At 32.0% G+C, this 13,652-nt stretch overlaps 1 long non-coding RNA gene across 1 annotated transcript in view; it reads left to right on the top strand.

Moving 5' to 3' along the window:
- Nucleotides 1-8,268: 8,268 nt before the first annotated feature.
- Nucleotides 8,269-13,652, top strand: part of LOC119685718 — a 106,209-nt gene continuing 100,825 nt past the window's right edge. Inside the window, exon 1 of the long non-coding RNA XR_005252822.1 lies at nt 8,269-8,347. This is a non-coding gene — a long non-coding RNA (uncharacterized LOC119685718). The remainder of the gene's footprint in view (nt 8,348-13,652) is intronic.

The following is a 13,652-nucleotide window of genomic DNA, read 5'->3' as shown; positions in this document are numbered from 1 at the left end:
AGCCTCCCAAACCACTTCCCGACACTCCAAACGGCTCCCCTACTCTCCCAAACCACTTCCCGACACTCCAAACGGCTCCCGTAGCCTCCCAAACCACTTCCCGACACTCCAAACGGCTCCCGTAGCCTCCCAAACCACTTCCCGACACTCCAAACGGCTCACCAATACTTACTTGCCATGCATCAATACTTACCTATGCTCTATGACCTGATCTATAACCTGGCCTATGACCTGATCTATAACCAAACCTATGACCTGATTTATAACCTGACCTATTACCTGAACTATGACCTATACAATAGTCATCAGTCATAGAATTTTAACAAACAATAAAAAATAAAAACTCTGACCTTATTTGACCTCATTTAACCTCATTTAACCTCATTTAACCTCATTTAACCTCATTTAACCTCATTTGACCTTTGACCTCATTTGACCTATGACCTATGACCTATAACCTTTGACCTTTTTTAGCTTTTTGAGCTTTGAGCTTTTTTGAGCTTTGAGCTTTTTGAGCTTTTTGAGCTTTTTGAGCTTTCGGAGCTTTTTGAGCTTTCGGAGCTTTTTGAGCTTTCGGAGCTTTCGGAGCTTTCGGAGCTTTTTGAGATTTTGGAGCTTTTTGAGATTTTTGAGCTTTTTGAGCTTTTTGAGCTTTTTGAGCTTTCGGAGCTTTCGGAGCTTTCGGAGCTTTCGGAGCTTTTTGAGCTTTCGGAGCTTTTTGAGCTTTTTGAGAGCTTTCGGAGCTTTTTTGAGCTTTTTGAGCTTTTTGAGCTTTTTGAGCTTTTTGAGCTTTCGGAGCTTTTTGAGCTTTCGGAGCTTTTTGAGCTTTCGGAGCTTTTTGAGCTTTTTGAGCTTTTTGATCTGATATATTTATTTGATACAACAAACCAGTTTGTTTCTGTTATCTTCTAACTGAATATACCTATATTAGTTGTTATCTATTCAGCATATGATGTCATATTTAGCAAAATTCTTATATTTCAGACACTCCTACATTCATCTGCCGATCATATTCAACATGAACGTTTGCACAGTTGCATCGAAGACGAATCACGAAACTAATGCCCAGAATTAAAATATCATGTAATTTGTACCCCGAAATTTACACTACGCTACTCAAATAGTTCTTTTTAAGCGTTTTAAGCTTTTATAGCACACGTAAACTTCGGAAATTAGAATGGAAGAATTTGAATCCAGTATCAGTTTGTTTTCAACTAACAGGATTATTGACAACAAATAATAAAATGTGATTCATCAGTTCTTTTAAACATTGTTATTATCAATTTTCGTTATACTGAATGTACTATAAATATTGAAATATTTCTCATTATAATATTGAAACAATTAGTTTCACTAAAGATAACAAATTCTAGGAGATAACTCTCGTGTATAATCCTGCCCTAATCCTAAAACTAAACTAAACAAACATTTTTTGTTTTCGAACTCATCACTGTTACATAAATTGTACTTAAATCTAATCATAGATAGTATTTTAAGCTTCAATATACACGGTTTTGTGAAGTTTATTCTTTTATCTGACACGTTACGCACATTTTGCAACGAAATTTTTTCAATGATATTAATTTCCTACGAAGTTCTAATGGCTGCTGTCCCTCACATTTGCAAGCGAAAACCAGTGAGGAGGTGGCAGCTCTGGTGCCGCAGGTGCTTACAGTCGAATATAATATCGTATTTGTTAATATATATGCTTCTATTTATGAGTGCCTGACTCTGTGTGTGTGCAGACATGTAGATGTGTGCGATTGTAGTAGTTCACCTTTACATTTATGCGTGTTGTAAACAGGAAATTTATATGACAGCAAACATTTTATTTGCTGCAAGCCTCCGATGCAATTGCGATTCGATTGGGTTTGCATTGAATATTTGCGAGGAGAATTTTTATCGAAAGCCATTAAAATGTTTAATAATTTTCAAATTTTGGAATTAAGCAATGGATGACATATTTAGCACGTAGTTTTGTACTAAACATGTCATGCATATATCACTTGAGGAGATGCCCCACAGTTCAAACCAAAATATTGCAAGAAAAGTCGGATGAGATATGTAGAATGGTAAAGAACATTTGTTAAATGATTTCTTGATTATATACTTTTATATTTTATATCTATAATGCAGAGAAATGTTCATTTGAGTAAAAAACTTATAATAGATAGTGCTCTGATTCTTCCCTTGTGGGATTATATCGCTTAAATATGCTTTCAAACTTACAGATCTTTTAATCCACAAAATAAAAATTTTTGAAAATTATTTTAAATTCATCTGTTTATCTGTAAAAGATCTTACAAGCGTCTTTTAACTGATGTAATATTTTATAAATTCAGGATGCGACAGAATCTTTCTCTATCATATAGACATCAATATTTTCTCTTTACATCGATATATATGTTGATGATACTTAACTACCTAGTGAGACCGAAAAGTTTTTAATATTTTAGTCTGCGGCCTGAATCAGCTCTGATGATGAGTTACAAAACTTCTTAATTTTATTTTGATTTAGTTCAGTTTCAGAAGCTTCAGCTAATGTTTGTCCAATGTGCATCTATGATGACTTTATACCTTAACACTTTGATTTGTATGACGACACAGGTTTCGTAATTTAATTATAAGTGAAAAGTTTATGTAGTTATGATAACATGGAATACCTGATAACTAACCATTGTATGTTATTATAATTTTAGTTAGACTTCTTGTTGGTTCGTTTTGACATGTTCTTCCAAGGTTAATTTGACGTCCAGAGTCATATTTAACACATATAGGGCAGGGTATTTCAACTCCATTAATACACAGCGGTAGACATGTCTATTTGTCTTTCGTGCACATATACTGATTGCACTATCGGCACAGGGATCAAAATGAATTTAAATTGATCTTTCTTATTCGGGTGTTGCTGTACTATCAGGGAATGCTGCATTTTTAAAATCAACCATTATTGGAAAGTATTTCATATACAGAAAATCAGACTGTACACTAGAAAGTTTCTCTGTCGAACGCAAACTTTATTCTGTAAGATTAGAATCTTTCTGCTCAGTTTTCATTAAAGTATTTTTGTGCATATCTGTCGTAGGCCTCTAAAATATTTGAGAAAATATTTCTCTTCTCTTCAAGCTATTTTCAATTATTTCGGTAATTAACTAAAAAAATTTTTAAGTGTTAAGCAAACAGCTCTTAATTTTTTTTTGAGACCTTTAAAAACATTTGTAGTTATATATAGGTCTGTATCTTTATATAGAGATTTAGTAAGTTTAGCAATCGGTATTAGTTCTCCTACTATGATTCGGAATACAACTTTCAACACTACTAAAAAAAATTTGAGCAATTTGATAAAGTAAATACTATTAAAAAGATTTTTTTAATTAATTTCAGTAAAAAGTTTTAAAAAATATGTTATATAAAATTTAAGATTTCCGATGTGGTTATTACAATATTTAGATAATATAAAATTAAAAAGCATTGTAAACATTATCTTTAATATATTCTTTTATTTTATAATCGTCACAATGATGACTTAATGGATAAAAATTTAAAAAAAAGGAAATCGGTGAAACAAACTTAAAACTTCAACTAATAAAGAATAATGAGTGATTCTCAAGCAGTACTCAATCTGGTTCACTAATCCTTAATACTTGTTGAAGATCAAGCTGCTAATTAAATATTTGCATTAAAAACAGATTTTGCAGTCCCGAGAAAATCACGAACACGAAGAAAACTACACTGAAGTGGTAATTTAAGACGTACACCACTCGATGGTGCACAAAAAATTTGAGTACACTTTTCATTCAACATAGTCGCGAAGAAGATGTAATTTCAAGGATGAAAGCCTCCAAAGAAATGAGCAAATAATGAACTCAGCACGCGAATCAACAAAAATTATAAGGATAAGTTCAGTTGCATAAGTAATAAAAAAATACAAACACTTAAAAGGCGAAAACGAGCAGAAACTTGTCGGCGACAGGAGAGCGGTGTGGAAGAGATTCAACCAAAAATATGATTAATGCAAAAATAAGCTTAAATTGTGCAAACATATACCCACTGGTATTCGGATGCGAGCACAGCAGATACAGTGAATACGGCAAATACGCCCACAGAACAAGTTAAAAAAAGCAGTTCAAGTTTTTTTCGGCGCATACCTTTAGTCTTCGTTCTTCGCACACTGAAGAGTTGAAGCCCTGGCCAGCACGCAGCGCATCTTTGTCGCCTGTTACGAGTTTCTGTGCGCCTAACCATTTTGCTGAAAGGAAACTTTGGATGTGTGTAGCAGGCAGGAGCTAAAGAATAATTGTCGCGAGGCTTTCATACCGTTTTGTTGCCACCACAAGGCTCTGTCTCCAGCAATCAGAATAAGTGGTGTCTTCGCAGCTTCGCAACATTCGTCAACGGAAAGACGCCGCCGTTGAGCAACGCACCTCATACGTATATTTACTTTGTAAAGACTGACCTGCCCTAATCGAAAGCGAAGTGAAGCTGCATTTATTCGGGTTTCTATTCGGGAAGCCCGCATAACAATATTGCATAGCTGAGCGCAGAAGAGTGGAAGCTCCCGATTTATTCGTTGACTCACACCAGTTCCAGTTGTAAATGTGGTTGCCTACTCGTTTACAATATACATTTTCTCCTTTCAGGTGTACGTTTTCTCTTTAGTGTACTCTTTTTTTACTCTGTAAAATATGAGTCATTTTGTTAACTGCACTCCTCTTGTTCTGTGGTTAAGATACTTTTGTGCTCTCTTTGACTGATTTCTTTGTTACATGCCCATTATTCCGCACTGGTCCTGCGTTGTATATAGAATATTTGAATTAAAGCTAAGCGGATGTAAAGTGAAATGCCGGCTAAATTGAAGTTTTCCGTGTGTTTCCGTTTCGTTACATTTCGTAATTTCATTTCAGAAATTTGTGCTTCATAAAATCTTCGCTTTGTGTGTTGGAATTTTGAAAGGGTTCACATGATTGCAACGCAAGTGGAGAAGGCTTCTGGCAAATTACGTGGAATTTTAAAACTTTTGTAGTTTCATTTCCTTTGTAACTTAACCTTCTTGCTGATATCCAAAATAATAATATGAGAATCAGAGCAAATCTTCTCCAACTTAAAACTTACGATATTGCTGAACAGATTTAAGTCAATTTCCAATTTTTCATATAAGCTTGAAATGCGTAAGGAACATGATTAGTAAAAAGGGACTTTAAAGAACTTTTTAGATAAAATTCAAGTTAAATTTACCAATAAAATAGAGTTACACTGTAACCACAATCCATGTATTGAATTGATTTAATATTCACAATACAAAATATTGATTAATATTATAAATACAGATATTAAGTAACGAATGTATATGAACTCAAATGAGCTATATATGCAATATATATATTTATATCCTCCAATACTATTATAATTTAAACGGAACAACTACTTTTACATTTTTAGACGTTGTCGTATAAATAAAATTATTTAATTAAAAAATAAATTTTTGGTGCTTACAAAGGCATAATTTTGAATAAAAATAAGTCTATTTTAGCATAAAAACAACTCATATTAAACGTTAAGACAATATATTGACAATTATTTTAAATTCCAGTACAAACTCTTTTCAGAACTTTGAAAAATTTGCAATAGTCGAACGCAGTCCGTACCACGGTAAGCATTGCGACACACCAAAAGACCTTGCAGAGGTAAAAGCAGTGCAGGAAGGAGCTTATAAAACCTATAAAGGCACGAAATGGCAACACAATGTATTGCTTGCATACACTTAAGGAAGAATGGGCACTTCTAACCTACACTTTGCAGTATTTTAGTGTTAAAGCCATATTGAGGAAGGACGAAAAACTAAGGCGTCAAACCAAAGTAACAAAGCCGAACAGCAAACACAGCACAGCACAGCTCAACTCAGCACAGCTCAGCTCAGCACAGCGAACACAGAAAAATACAGTGCAACTACACAAAAGCAACGTCCAAAATCAGAAAATTTAAAAATACAACACAAACATTTAAAATAAAACCAATTTTAAACAAAAACAACAGTAAAAAAGTGCCGTCAGCTGCATACGAAGAACGAACAGCAACAAAAATGACAACAACAAAAAGACCACAAATACAATAATACCAACAACAACACGAGGTCCAAAGTCTATTAACGACGCTACATTTGGGGGAATTCCTTTGTAATCGGGTTGCAGACTATGCACGAGACAGTAATAATAAGTACTAGTGTAACAGCAATATGGGGCAGCAGGGTGCATATTTGAGAAAAGAGTGAGAGCATTAAAGCAAACTATGAGCAAAGCAGTAGTACAAAGAGATTAAAGAGTAAAAGAATTGCTATTTACTTGGAAGTAACAAAAACATGAGATTATGCGCCTGTGCAACAACAATGCACGCAGCAGTGCTACTGCGGATCAGCTTCAGAGGAGGTTGAGTAAACAGCAAAATAAATGAAATAAGCAAAAATAGAAGAGTTTACTATGCCAATGCACCGTAAATTTTGCCAATTTAGGCGCCGACTCATGTCGGTAAAATTTCGTGTAAAAGCAACTAAAATTGCAACTGAAAATAAAATGCAAATGTAAAATTTTTCAAATTATCTAGAAGCTGCACTAACACATAATAACTTAAAATTTAATACACAACTAAAAGCTATGCACCGGCATACAAAATATGCATGTGCTGCCTGTCTGCTGCTTGCAACATTATGACCACTGCTGCTGAGCTGGTGAGCAATATTTCTCCAAGTATTAAGTACGTACTGCGCTTGTCACGCCAAATATTGCTACGGATAAGTATATATGTATGTATGTGTTTTTAAGTTTGTTTTAAACTGCAAAATACAACCAAACAACAAAAAGCAATAATAAGGGAAAATAATTCACTTGCTCATTCACTCATTTAGCCATGAAATGTGAGTTGGCAGTACGCCGCACCTGCCGTTCGACAACGATTGTAGCTACGGCGATAACGACGGCGACGACAACGGCAACGCAACGGCAACGATAAAGATAAATATTTCCCCTGCTCTGTACTGCGCTATACAATATTTTGTCTCATCGGTAGTTGAATTCTGTCAGTTAAACGAAGCACAAAGTTTCTCGTTGAGTAAGTCCCAAGAAGTTGAAGTTTGGCATGCAAGCAATTCAGTTAAAACGGAACTATCACATCGAACAGTTCGTTACAAATGTCCGACATAGATACCACACCACTGAGTATACAAATCAATAGACAACTTCAACATCATTTCTTGACATCAGACACATTAGTCACTAAGTCAGTCAAACTCAGTCGATTTGTCCTTAAGTAATCAAGTCATTAGCCTGACAACAACATCAACAACAACAACAACTGCACGCAAGTCAGTCAAATAACGGTCGTTGAACGCATCCACCAATTGTAACAAATTTTAATGTTGGAATGGGGCGATAGGTTGTACCGCCGCTACTCTACTTAAATCAACTTGTCTTAAAGTTAATTGGGACAGAGAGCTGAGCAGGCTAATACAAGAATTTAACTGATTAATAACGACAACTACCGCTGACAAAAGTGCAATAAGCATTCGTTGCCGTAACGTTTTAATTCGTTCCGGTCGTTAATTTGCAATCTTGCAATCGTTGCCGTAATTCTATTCGCACATTCCGCATATCAAAGTCCGGTATTTTGATTAAACGTCAAATAGACAATTTAATAAGACAATCCTTTATGCGTATTGCTTTAGCACGTTTAAGCATTACGAATGCAAATGCCGAACTCACTCGTACTATGCTCGGCTAATGTCGCGGTTTTCCAACAAACGAACATACATGTTGGCCGATGCCAATGTGTTGGCGTATGTTGTAACGTGTGGAGTGTGGAATGCGCGTAACGATCGTCACTCAGTCAAATTGAGTTCGAACATGTCTTCTTGTTAGCTGAGGTTTGTAAGGCAATAGGCCAGTAGTGCAGTAGTGCAGTGGCAACAGCCACACGAGAATCAAGAAAGAGCGGTATAAGTGACAGTTTTCAGTAACGGCCGCAATGCCAACCCCAAAATGTGTGTGATTGTGTGTCCATCAATGTGTCAAAAGAACGCCAATTTTTTTAAAAATACAACACTAACAAAACTAATTGGCCTTTTCTAGATGGCCAGACAGAAACATTTTTAGTGCTTTTACGTTGCAGTCAAGTGCTATATAAAACATGGCTTGCATAGAATACAAAACAAATTTAGAAAAAAAGATTTTATGAACTTTTAGTGCAAATTATATATCAGCAAAACTTGAATTAACTTTTCTGGCAAATTGATGTTCATTTGGTACTGAATCCAGTGAGCTTGTGAATTTACCTGTTTTTAGTAAATGATTTATCAAAGGTAAGTGGTAATAGTAGTAAGTATTTAACATTAAATTAATAGACACAAATTTACTTCGAAATTCTGAAATCTTAATAAGTGGTAATCACATTTTTGTTTTCTGGCAAGAAAAATTCACTTCTTCATGTTCACTTAAACGTGACACCCTCTCAGAAAAATGTCACACAAATGCATGACTAAAATATATCTTAGTTCTTAAATCTTGTTATCATAATTCAATGTATAAGATATTCTCACACGTCCATGGCTCCTTACGGCTTAAGTACTTATAGTATAAAATGATAAAAATAAGTTTAGTCTAATTTTATTTAAGCCGAAGATCTTTTTTTGATGGAATAGAAAGGAGGCACATTCTGCGATAGAAGTATAATTCAAGTTGTTTACTGCCAAAATTGCATAGCATTGGGAAAAAGCGTTTTCTTTTCAAGACTATAACTTTGACTAATATTTTGAGATCTGTTATAATGAACAAAAGCTAAGTTCTTATCAACAATATTAGTGATTTTGGCATTAAACACACATTAATATGAAATTAGAATTAATTATATTCAGGTTAAGTCTGTGGGATTAGATATTATTATGACATCAACGTGAACAATTATCAGTTATATCAGTATTTTGTTATAAAAACCAAGCTTAATATAACTAAAATGAGGTCTACAGAATTACATAAGCCTACTGCTTAAATGTAAAAAATTCCTATTATATTCTTTTTAAAATATTATTTCATTAAACACATCCATGAAATCATACCTGAGGAAAATATATCACAACTGGTAACAACTCAACCGGAATTACTTGTCTATATTATGCTTTAGATCTAAGGGTTTACACAGATTCTTAACCTACAGTATTCAGGTTAACTTCTAAGAAAAGTTTTCTTAATGATATAGTAAGCCAAATGATCTAACTATATCGCAATTCCTTATAAAATTACTGACCCAGCCATATTTTGTGACATGAGTTACCTACTTGCCTTTTTATTAATGTTATTCTATCTTTCAATGGATTTGTATAGTGACTAAAACGACACTACGGGAAACAGAAAATAAGTCCTGAGCAATAAAACGTTCATCTGTGCGTCTTTTTGATAGCAAGCCAGATAGTTTTAAAGTTCCTAAGCTCAACAAATACAATTATCTACATGAACTATTCCTGAATCCAAAAAAACAATTTTATAGAAAGAATATAATGGTTGACTACGTCATAAATGCCAATTACTTTCAAGTAACTCTACTTCCATTGTAGATATTTATTTGGAGAAAATATCACATAACAGGATATTGAAAGATATCATCTCATTGTTTTACAAAATATCATGTTAATAAAATTTAACTTATATTGTATCTATTTATTTCAAACCAAGTTTTTTGAAAAAAAAACGTCAGAGATGATTGTCAAAATAATAACTTGTGTTTTCAGTGGATTTATTTATTTTGAGATATTTACTCGTGTTTTCTAGTTGCATTGATTGAAATTTATTTCTTAACTTTCTCACTTTTTTTCTCCATTTTTTGGGTCTTATCTTAGTTCGTAATATCGTTCATTTTCCTGCTTCGTATCGTCAGGTTGTTAATGACATTTTTGGCTTTCTTACATATAAATTATCATCAACCATTTATTGAATATAAGAAACATTGAAACTTTGTGATTTTCTCTAGAAATTTTAAAAACGTTTTGCATTAACTAAATCGTAAATACTTACCCATATCTAAGAATCGAATATTCAAGATACAGGGTTATTGATTTTATGTTTCTAAAGCAAATATAAATAATTGTACATTTATTGATTTGTAGTTTGTAGATTAGTTTGTAGTTCGACTAGTGAAAAACACATCATCTGTACAAATATCTTTTATTTTCGATTAGATCGATCAGAATTGAAGAATTAAAAAACGTGCCTTTCACACTTTCAGAGAAAATACAATATTATAGGTAGACCGGCTTTTTGTAAATGCAATGGTTTTACAACAGTTTCTTGTGGATGTACTCAGATATCATAAAATTATGTTTTGACATATCCATATAGCAAATAATAATCATCATCACTAAAAAAAATCAATGAAAAAAGTCGTCTTCATTTTTATAGCAAGTTTTCACAATTTCACCTGGTGCAGCTGTTGTTAAACAATCCATATAGGAATATGGTCAACCTCAAACTAAACATATGATGGCTTGAATTGTGTTTGCCATATGGCATTAAACAAGTGGTACCAAAGAAAAACTAAGAATTCAAAAATAATATTAATTATTATTTTTAATTGTGTTTTTAATGTCTGTTTATTAGATGTAAGTCAACATGGCGACAGCATAATAGAATATATTTTTATAGGTCTTAAATTGTATCTATGTATGCATGTGATTCTCCAAATTTCGTAGATTGTTATTGTTGTAGAAAACTTATACATAATCCATTAATCTACTGAATTCTTAATTAATAACGTTCATCATCTAATAATACATATAAGTACTTATACTTACATATAAGTAATTAATGAATTTCTAGTTAACATGCTCTTAAAATACTCTTATCCTCATATACCTTGATATGAAAATGTCACTTAAACTTCTTTTTTTGGAAATATTTCAAGTTTTTTAATCTTATCTATTAATACATATAGAATTATATAAACCATAAGTTCACGTAACTTTTACAGTTCTTTTTAAATTTTATAACTAAAAGAAAAATTTATAGAAAAATGTCTATGTTGAAGATTGAGACTATATTCCATACCTGAATGCCATAAGTTGTTATTATTAATTATTAATTATTATTAATTATTAATTTCTATAAACTAACGCTATATGAATTTATTATACTAACGATTCTAAATATTAATATATATGAGTATGATTGCGATTTCTCCATACACCATCTGCCGAGACTTACCTACTTATTTATTTACTTACTCACTTCCCAAGATATCCAGGTTTAAAATTGGGAACTATATACATTAATCACACTAATAAAAATCACACCATTTGGTGCAAATTAATACATGCAAATTTTATATTTATTATATTAATGAGGAGTATCAACTAATGGACATGCCATATAGCACAACTACTTTGTGTTAGTAGTTAGTTAAAAATTTTTATATATTTACCCATATACATGGATATTTAAAGTAGTAGGAGTGATATTTCAGATCATTGAATCATTGGTTGAAATGCGGATATTTGTCTTTGTCAAATTTGAAAACTTGCAATAATTTAAACAGAACGTATTTATCAACAAATTTTTTTATTTGCATTATTTGTTATCCATACTTTGGATATTCGATCCATGTGATTCAAATACGTCTATTCGTATTCCCCAAATTCGAATAATTTGGATTACGAGTATATTAACAGAACATTTTTATACATGTTAAATTAGTTAACCAATTAATTGACTAAACTCACTATTATGATTAGACATATCTGATTAATCAAATTATCTACATTTCAAATTATCTAAATTTAAGTTTTAACTGAAACTTTTCAGTTAACTTTAATATAAATTCTTTTTAACCAATTCGTTAGTGAAGTGTAAAATGTTTATCTACCTTCTTCATATCAAATATGTGAATGATTAAAAAGTAAGTATCTTAAGCCTTCATTATTTTATCAGTAAACGATGTGCTGGTAAGAATTTCGAGTGTTCAGCTTAACGAGAAATGAAAAGTTGTGCGGCACGGAGGAGGAGAGATAAATATTAATAAATATTTTATTATTGCACATTCATGTCACACGGTCAATAACTTTTTGCTATTTCGCCAAATCATTCCCGAAAACTTTTCTTCTACTTCATTTCTTTTTGGGCAGTACTAACCGAATCCATTTACCAACTTACGTGACTTTCTAAACGAATTTTATATTAATAATTGGACCGAAGGTATGAAAATACTACATGTGAACACTCATTAAGTGTGAAGAAAGCTGGAAGAAAAATTGAAAAAAAGAAATCAATAAAATAAACTTTAAATAAATGCTTAAATTTTAAAAAAATATTGACTGTAAAATGAAGTTTTTATGATGTTAATAGCGTTTGGAGTAAGACTATCCTTATTAACACTGAAATGATCGTAAACAGTTTAATTATTTAACTAATATTTATACAAATTCGCAAGAATATATTTAAATCGCGCTTGAATTAACAGAAAAGTGCAGTCATAGATCACTAAACCTTATAATGTAATATACAAGTAAGTTGGCAAGGGATTAATTAGGACACACATAACATATAGCAGTGGGAAAATCTATATTTTGAGAAACTGAAAAGTTGCTTTTCCAAACTCCATATTTTCGAACTTTTTGCAATAAAATTATATACAATTATTTTTGAATATGTAAAGAGATTTTCTTTAAAAATTGCAAAATTTTTTCTTCTCCTTTCATTATTTCATTTTTTTTTTACTTATTTCCTTATTTGGTGTTTAGTACATTTACCTTACACTTTGACTTTTGCTTATTCTAGTGTACATATATTTTAGTCTTTATTCGATATTTAGTGGTGTTAGCTGATATTTTGAGCTGTTTTACCTGTTTTAGTGCTTTTTTTTTTATAAATAGGACGCTATTTACATGCTTAATTAGAATCAATCGTTCAGTAGTGCAATTTAAATGCAGTTTTTAATTACAAATACATGGGTTAAGTCATCTATTAAGCTTAAATAAATAATGTTGAGGATTTTTCACGATCTATTTTTCATCAAGCAATGCCATTTTTAGTTCAAAAATCAGTAATAAATTAACTGGCTGCATTTGCTGCTCCAACTAACATGTGATTTAAAACTCTACCAGAACCTCATATACTGATGATTTTTGAAATATTTTCCAGCAGTGCAGTTCTGCGTTTAATTTTATTACTTCCAATTATTTTGCTGCCTGAAATAACGAAATAAAGAAATCTACAAGAAAATACTTAAGAAATTAACTAGGAATTTAAATCATTATGAAGTCTCACACAATGAACAGTGAACGCTACTCTTTATGGTTAAAATGCCAAGAAACAAGCTAACTGAATTCCAAACACAAGTTAACTGTGTCTACAGAGAAAAGAAATAAAAGAAAAGAAAACACAAATAAAAAACAAAAATCAGCTTTTCTCTACTTTTTTCGTAGACCAACTACATTAGTCAAAGAAAGCTGAAGATAGAAGAAAAAAACAAAAACCAAAAAACAAAAAATTATTCAAAACCAAACAAAAGACAACGAAGTTGGATAAGAAATATGTTTGGTGGGGTTAGACGGGCTGTTAGTTGTAAACTATGTAAAACAGAAATTTTTAAAACCATTGCTGCGACTATTACTGGTGCTGCTA

The sequence above is a fragment of the Teleopsis dalmanni genome, chromosome 2, assembly GCF_002237135.1.
Source record: "Teleopsis dalmanni isolate 2A chromosome 2, ASM223713v2, whole genome shotgun sequence".
In the NCBI taxonomy this organism is placed as follows: domain Eukaryota; kingdom Metazoa; phylum Arthropoda; class Insecta; order Diptera; family Diopsidae; genus Teleopsis; species Teleopsis dalmanni.
Note: the sequence above shows the minus strand (reverse complement) of the source record. Positions and strands in the feature narration are given on the sequence as shown.